The sequence below is a fragment of the Pinus tabuliformis genome, chromosome 4_2, assembly GCF_031772625.1.
Source record: "Pinus tabuliformis cultivar Carrire ecotype Pingquan chromosome 4_2, CPIR1, whole genome shotgun sequence".
NCBI classification, from domain to species: domain Eukaryota; kingdom Viridiplantae; phylum Streptophyta; class Pinopsida; order Pinales; family Pinaceae; genus Pinus; species Pinus tabuliformis.
The window spans coordinates 251090299-251098408 of NC_142304.1; positions in this window are offsets into that span (position 1 = coordinate 251090299).

Consider the following 8110-nt stretch of genomic DNA (forward strand, 5'->3'; position numbering starts at 1 on the left):
TTGAACTATACTGTAACTGAAAAGGAATTTTTAGTTGTTGTTCATGCAATCAACAAGTTCAGACATTATATAACAGGCTATGAAACCTTTGTTCATACAGATCGCTCTGAAATTAGATATTTAATGAATAAACCTATTACTAATGGCAGAGTTACAAGATGGTTTTTACTCTTGCAAGAATTCAATATTACTGTGCTAGATAGACCTGGAAAACAAAACACAATTGCTAATTTCTTGTCTAGAATTTAGAATATCAAAGATGACACTTCGGTTGAAGATAAGTTTCCTGATGAATATATTTTTGTAGTGACCACTCAAACTCCTTGGTTTGCAGATATTGCTAATTACTTAGTCACAGGGAAATTTCCTTCACATTTGTTTCCTAGAGAAAAAAGAAAAATCATTCAGATAAGTGCAAGATACTCATGGATCACTAATGAATTGTATAAAACAGGCCTAGATCTTATGATCATAAGATGTGCTAGGGAAGATGAAATGCCTGAGATTCTTAAGGCATTGTCTGGATATCTTCGGCAAAATCACATAATCAATCTTTTGTCGACGCGTTTCGAACCAACCAGTGTGGTTCATCGTCAGGACAAGTTGAAGAACTGATCAGGCTAAGCTTGATTAAATAGAGTGTGCAGAGACTCCAACGGCTATATTGCAACGGCTATTTTGACCTAAGGATCAAAGTCAAACCCTTGATTTTTATTAATAGAAGCATTAATTATTATTAGTTAATTGAGTAATAAATATAATGGTCATTATATCATCATATTTATTAAATAACCTATATTTAATATTAACCCCAAATTATTTAAATTAAATCGTATTAAATTACTATTATTCCTAGAATTAAGTTACAATCGGTAAGTGTGTATTAATTTAATAATAACTGTTTAAACCCAAGGGGTCCAAAGGTAAACAAGAATTATTGGTCATTAATAAATAAGGTAAATTAAATATAAATAAGGTAAATTAAATATAAAGGTCATTAATAAATTAAATTTTTTCAAATAACCTAAATTTATTATTATTTAGATATAATAAATAGTATTAAATTACAAATATTCTTATAAAATAGTTACAATAGGTAACTGTGTAATACTTATTAAAATTCAGGGTCCAAAGGTGAACTAGATCTCCTCTAAATTTAAAACATTTTTATTAATTATGATAAGTTCATACACTAATTATGTTTATTAAATATTCTATATTTACTTAATAATTTTTATCTTATAAATAGTATTCTAGTTAAGTGAATACCATAATTAAAGCACATGTTAATCTAACCTAGTAATTTATATCCATTAAACAATCAATATTTATTACTAAAATTATTTACTTACAAGGTTTAAAAAAGGTTTATTTTAATTAAATACATATGAATTCAGTTAAAGGAAATAACTAGTTAAAAAACAAAGCAAGGTATCTGATCAAATTTTGAATTACCCCCTCGGATAGGATAAAAGCCATAATTGGCCCGAAACTACTAAAACCAAATTACTACCTCCTGCATTCCAAGACACACCCGCCAAGAACATAAATTGAGGAGAGGGAAGATAGAAACCCTAAGACCTAACCAAGGGGAAAGAGGAGGCTAGGAAGACAAGGCTGGGACCCAGCAACTGCTAATCTTCCAGCCATCATCCCTATTAAGATTGTTCGGCCTTTTCTCAATTTCCAAGGCCTCTCTAAATTTGCGATGGTGAAACTGCGCAACTTTGGCAATGACTTGAGCATCCTCTATACACACATGATGCATAGTCTTCCCCGCATGTTCAGCTAGGGCAGAGGACTTGGTTCTACCATGTCTTAAGTCAGCTGAATGCTCGCTAATACGTTGATTGATAGAGCGACCCTTATATTGGTGAAACTGGTCGCTCTATCAATCAACGTATTAGCGAGCATTCAGCTGACTTAAGACATGGTAGAACCAAGTCCTCTGCCCTAGCTGAACATGCGGGGAAGACTATGCATCATGTGTGTATAGAGGATGCTCAAGTCATTGCCAAAGTTGCGCAGTTTCACCATCGCAAATTTAGAGAGGCCTTGGAAATTGAGAAAAGGCCGAACAATCTTAATAGGGATGATGGCTGGAAGATTAGCAGTTGCTGGGTCCCAGCCTTGTCTTCCTAGCCTCCTCTTTCCCCTTTGGTTAGGTCTTAGGGTTTCTATCTTCCCTCTCCTCAATTTCTGTTCTTGGCGGGTGTGTCTTGGAATGCAGGAGGTAGTAATTTGGTTTTAGTAGTTTCGGGCCAATTATGGCTTTTATCCTATCCGAGGGGGTAATTCAAAATTTGATCAGATACCTTGCTTTGTTTTTTAACTAGTTATTTCCTTTAACTGAATTCATATGTATTTAATTAAAATAAACCTTTTTTAAACCTTGTAAGTAAATAATTTTAGTAATAAATATTGATTGTTTAATGGATATAAATTACTAGGTTAGATTAACATGTGCTTTAATTATGGTATTCACTTAACTAGAATATTATTTATAAGATAAAAATTATTAAGTAAATATAGAATATTTAATAAACATAATTAGTGTATGAACTTATCATAATTAATAAAAATGTTTTAAATTTAGAGGAGATCTAGTTCACCTTTGGACCCTGAATTTTAATAAGTATTACACAGTTACCTATTGTAACTATTTTATAAGAATATTTGTAATTTAATACTATTTATTATATCTAAATAATAATAAATTTAGGTTATTTGAAAAAATTTAATTTATTAATGACCTTTATATTTAATTTACCTTATTTATATTTAATTTACCTTATTTATTAATGACCAATAATTCTTGTTTACCTTTGGACCCCTTGGTTTAAACAGTTATTATTAAATTAATACACACTTACCGATTGTAACTTAATTCTAGGAATAATAGTAATTTAATACGATTTAATTTAAATAATTTGGGGTTAATATTAAATATAGGTTATTTAATAAATATGATGATATAATGACCATTATATTTATTACTCAATTAACTAATAATAATTAATGCTTCTATTAATAAAAATCAAGGGTTTGACTTTGATCCTTAGGTCAAAATTAGCCGTTGCAATATAGCCGTTGGAGTCTCTGCACACTCTATTTAATCAAGCTTAGCCTGATCAGTTCTTCAACTTGTCCTGACGATGAACCACACTGGTTGGTTCGAAACGCGTCGACAAAAGATTGATTATGTGATTTTGCCGAAGATATCCAGACAATGTTATGGATCACAGAAGTCTAAATTCCTTAATTCTTAAGGCATGTCATGATGAACCGTGTGGTGGAAACTTTGCTGACAAGAGGGCAGCCTATAAAATCCTTTCTTTAGGGTATTATTGGCCATCTATCTTCAAAGATGCCAAAGAATACGTCAAGAGGTGTGACAACTACCAGAGGGTAGGGAAACCTGCTCCTTCAAATGAAATTCCACTACAAATCCAGGTACTCATTGAACCTTTTGAAAAATGGGCCTTATATTTTGTTGGGTCAATTAATCCTTAATCTAAGCAAAAGAAGTATATATTGGTATGGACTCATTATGTCACTAAATGGGTAGTGGCCAAAGCATTACCTTTTGCTAATGAAAAATCTGTAGTTAATTTGCTTTTTGAGGACATGTTTTGGTGTTCCAAGAGAAATTGTGACAGATCGGGGATCTCAATTTACATCTAAAATGGTGATGGGTCTTGTGGAAAATTACAAGATCAAACATAGGAAATCTACTCCCTATCATCCACAAGGATATGGTCAAGTTGAATCTACAAATAAGGTGATTGAAGGAATTCTCACTAAGACTGTGCATCTACATAGAAGAGATTGGGCAAAAAGGCTTCCTGAAGCCTTATGGGCCTATAGAATTACATGGAGGAACACAATGGGACATATGCCTTATGAACTTGTTTATGGGAAACAAGCCCTGTTCCCTATAGAGTTTCAAATTAAAACCTTCAAGATGGCAGTCCAATTGGGATTGGATTTATTAGAGGCACAGAAACATAGATTGGAGCAACTCAATGAACTTGATGAAATCAAGAAAGATGCAGTCCAAAGAACCAGTATAGTCCAACAACAAATGGTTAAATGGCATGATAAATATATTAAGGAGAAGAAATTTCAAGAAGGAGATTGGGCACTATTGTTCGATTCAAAGTTCAAAGATTTTCAAAGGAAGTTTCAAACTCATTGGTTTGGGCCATATGAAATTGAAGAAGTCTTTAATAACGGAGCAGTAAAGATAACGACAACAGATGGGATCAAAGTACCTCTTCTTGTGAATGGTCATCGGTTGAAGATATATCAAAAACCAGTTTCAAGAGAGGAGTTCATTAAGATTTTCCAGGATAACTCTGAAATGAAGCTAGTGAAGAAGAATTCTTCTTCTCCACTAACTTAGTCTTTATTTTTCCCAAGAAATGACTGATAAAATAATAATAATAATAATAATAATAAAATTAAGGTTGAAAACCAATCATTGATTGGTATACTTATACAGAAAATATAGGGTGAAAATCAGAGATTTCTGACATCCTATATTTTCCATTTCCTTTCTGTAATAAGTAGTGACAAAAAGCTACATTTATTTGCAGTATAGAGTCTACAATTTCAGTCTCATTCCATCTCATTCTATTTTCATTATGTTTTACAGTTCCACTTCATCTCACTCTCATATTTCATTTACATTTTATTTTTACATTTTTACACCATTTCACCCTTTCTCATTTTATCTTACATCTCATTCCATCTCACTGTCATAACTCATTTCCATTTTATTTTTACATCCATATTTCATAAGCCGTATTTCACTTTTCCTTCTTTTCACATTCTACAGCTGGTTCCATTCCACAGCTAATCTGATTCTGCAGCTACAACTTACTTATCAGCTCTGGCACAATTGTACAGCTTACAAATAAATCATGAATGCAGGGAAATTGAAGAATCAAGTTTTGGAGATCAACCATTCTCAAAGTACCTACAGATCAACACCAAAAGAATTATCAAGCAAAAGGTTAAGTTCTAAAGGTAAAATGCAAATTTATTTCAAACAGAAAGTCATAAACATAAATCATGTATAATATGAATGATCATATGTCTCCTTAATAAGTCATCATTTGATTTGACTACCACTTCATGATACCATATCTCCACCACATTTTCCACATTTGATACCCGACGGTCTATAATGATTTCATCATAACACACCTTCGCTACATTCCCCATACTTTGTACTTAAACGGTCTCTAATAACTCCATCTGTTAATGGTCAAAACTATGATGTGACCAACATATTCATGTCTCTTCAAACCCTCACCGTCTAATTATTCCATACAAACCCATAGTTATTTTTCACCATACCTACAGACAGTCCATTTCATAGACTAAGGGAGTAATTCTGAAGGTTAGAAAATTCTACGAAACAGAGACCATGGGACTCATTGTTAGGGCAGAGCCCATAGGGGCAAAGTTTATGTAGGGGTACCCACAACTCAAGGAGATGTTGCAGAACACTAGATGGCTCAAATTCATTGAAAAATTTGATGGATATCACAAGGAGATCACAAATCATTTGTTAGATCATTCGATGGTACAGAAGTAGAGATTGGAGATATTAAGTTTGCAGTAATAGAATCTTACATAGAAAAGGCTACAGAATTTCCAAGACTTGGTGAGAGATGGTTCAAAAACAAAGAATTTCACAGTGAATCATGGAAGGTAATCCTCAGGAACCTAGGTATGGACGTCATTATGTTTAGAAAAGGAATTCATATTTCAGCACTCAAAAATAAATGGAGAAGCATGCTTTTGATATTACAAAAATTTATTACCTATGAGGGAAGATTTGGATGCATGTATGTTTATCAGATACGTTTATTGATGAATTTTCTAGAAAATGGAAACATCAACCTCCCTTTCTTCCTTCTAAACATTCTAAGCAGGATGGCTTCAAATATACAGAAGAAAATAGAATCCCTGGAGACAACCATGTACCATCATGGGTTGGTCAAAATATAGTTGAGTATCATCTGAAAAGAATAAGGGATACTTGGGAAAACTTTCTAATAAGAAACCATTTCCAAGAGGCACTAGAATCTCATAAAGAAGATAATACCAGAAAGAGTAGGAGAAAGAAGACTAATCTAACCATTCAAAGCAACCCTGAGCCCTCAGTAGAGAAAATGATGAAGAACCAATCTCTGAAAATTTGACAGAGATCAGAGAGAAAATCAAGAAGAAGAAGAAGATAAAAAACAAAGTTGGTGGAATTACTGAGAACAAACCTGAAGCTCCATTACAACAAGATGATGAACAACTAATCTCTGAAAAATTGACAGAGATTAGGAAACAAATCAAGAAGAAAGAAAATATAGGAAAGTAGAAAAAGGGTACAAAGGAGGAGAACATAAACCCCCTACAAATTAGAAGGAGCTCTAGGCTCCGAGGTATGGTAAAAATGGTATCATCAAAGGAATTAGAGTTCATAAATATAGAAGAAAAAACCCTAGTACCATCTCCTGAAAATGTTCCATTTACATATAGTCCTCAAAACTATCCTAAATAGTATTTTGAAGGCAGCCCCAACAGAGGATCCCCACCCATAGACCTAGTGCAGCAACAAATTTATGATTACATAGAATCACTGGAAAAGAAAAGTGCCTCAATGGATCTAGGATCCTCAGCCAATCTAGAACAGCCTGTCAATCCACAAGAACCTCTAACTGACTCTCTCAAATAGGAAATCTATGAGTTAGAGATATTGAACAGGCATATCAAGAGAGAAAATGAAACCCTGAAGGAACAAAGAAAATTGGATAAATCCATTCATGATAATACAATACTGCACCTAGGGCTATGGTACAAGAAGAATAGGAAGTTGAAGAGGAAGAATAGAAATTTGAACAAAACAATCATCAACCTCAAATACAGACTTCTCATGAAGAAACTCAGGATGGCAATCACTTCAAAGAGGAGCAAGAGAAGAAAGTTAGATGTACTAGCAGAGGTATTTGAGCAGATGCAATAGGAAAGAATAGTTCACATTTTTTGCAAAATTGCATGGGAACATGCAATGATTTTGTAGTGGAGGTATGTTGGACCTCAAAATTGTTGGCATTATGGCTAAAGTGTTGTCCTTGATGGCAACCCATTCAGGTGATAGATCACTGTACTTCAAGTCAGCAGCAGAGGTTGATGTTCAGCTATCAAATATTGAAGGAAATAAGGGGTACGCAGGTACGCCTTACAGAAAGTGCGTGCCCGCAGGTAAACCATGCAGCAGCCGCGTCCAGAGATGCAATCCAGCCGTTCAGGAGGTGCGTCCACCCAGTGCACACATTTCAAGGCAGAGAAAAGCTCACGTGGGGGTTTCTTGTGTTTTACTCCTGGTATCTAGCCGACGGTATTGTGTTATTATGGTGTCGGCTCGTGGTATTGTTCCATGATTTGAGGAGGAGCTTGCCTATATAAAGCAAAGGATATCACCTGGCTAAGTATCTTTTGCAATTGAATATCTTTAGATCTGAAATATTGGGTTATGTTCTTAAAAGCTTGATCTATATGAAAAGGAAGTTGAAGGCGAATCTGTGAAGGGTGATCTTTCGAGCGCATGATCAGATCTGAGTATCTGTGCCTCTCTAGTGAACTGTCTATTCAGCCCTAACCAGAAGGTCGCAGGTGTTTATCAGAAAAGCTGCGTGGGGACGCAGCGCAGTAACAGGAGACCTGCGTGGGGACGCAGGGCAGACCAAGTTCAGGTGCGTCCAGGACGCAGTGCAGTAACTGGAGATCTGCGTGGGGATGCAGAGCGACTAAGGTTCAGGTGCGTCCCTGAAGCAAAAGGACGTGGCGCGATAGAATTTCTGGGTGCGTCCCTGCAGCAACAGGACGCAGTGCAGTTCAAGGAACAGTGTGTGGGCACGCAGTGCAGCAGAAGGATACCTGCGGGTGTACGCAGGAAAGCAGAAGGTGAATTGCGTCGCGACGCAGGCCACAGAAGGGAAAACTGCGTCTCTGTCTTAAGATGTTCTGTTGATTGAATTTCTCTGTTGATAAGGTGTTCTGGGTTAGTTCTGTTATTGCTGATCTGATAACTGTAGTGGACTGT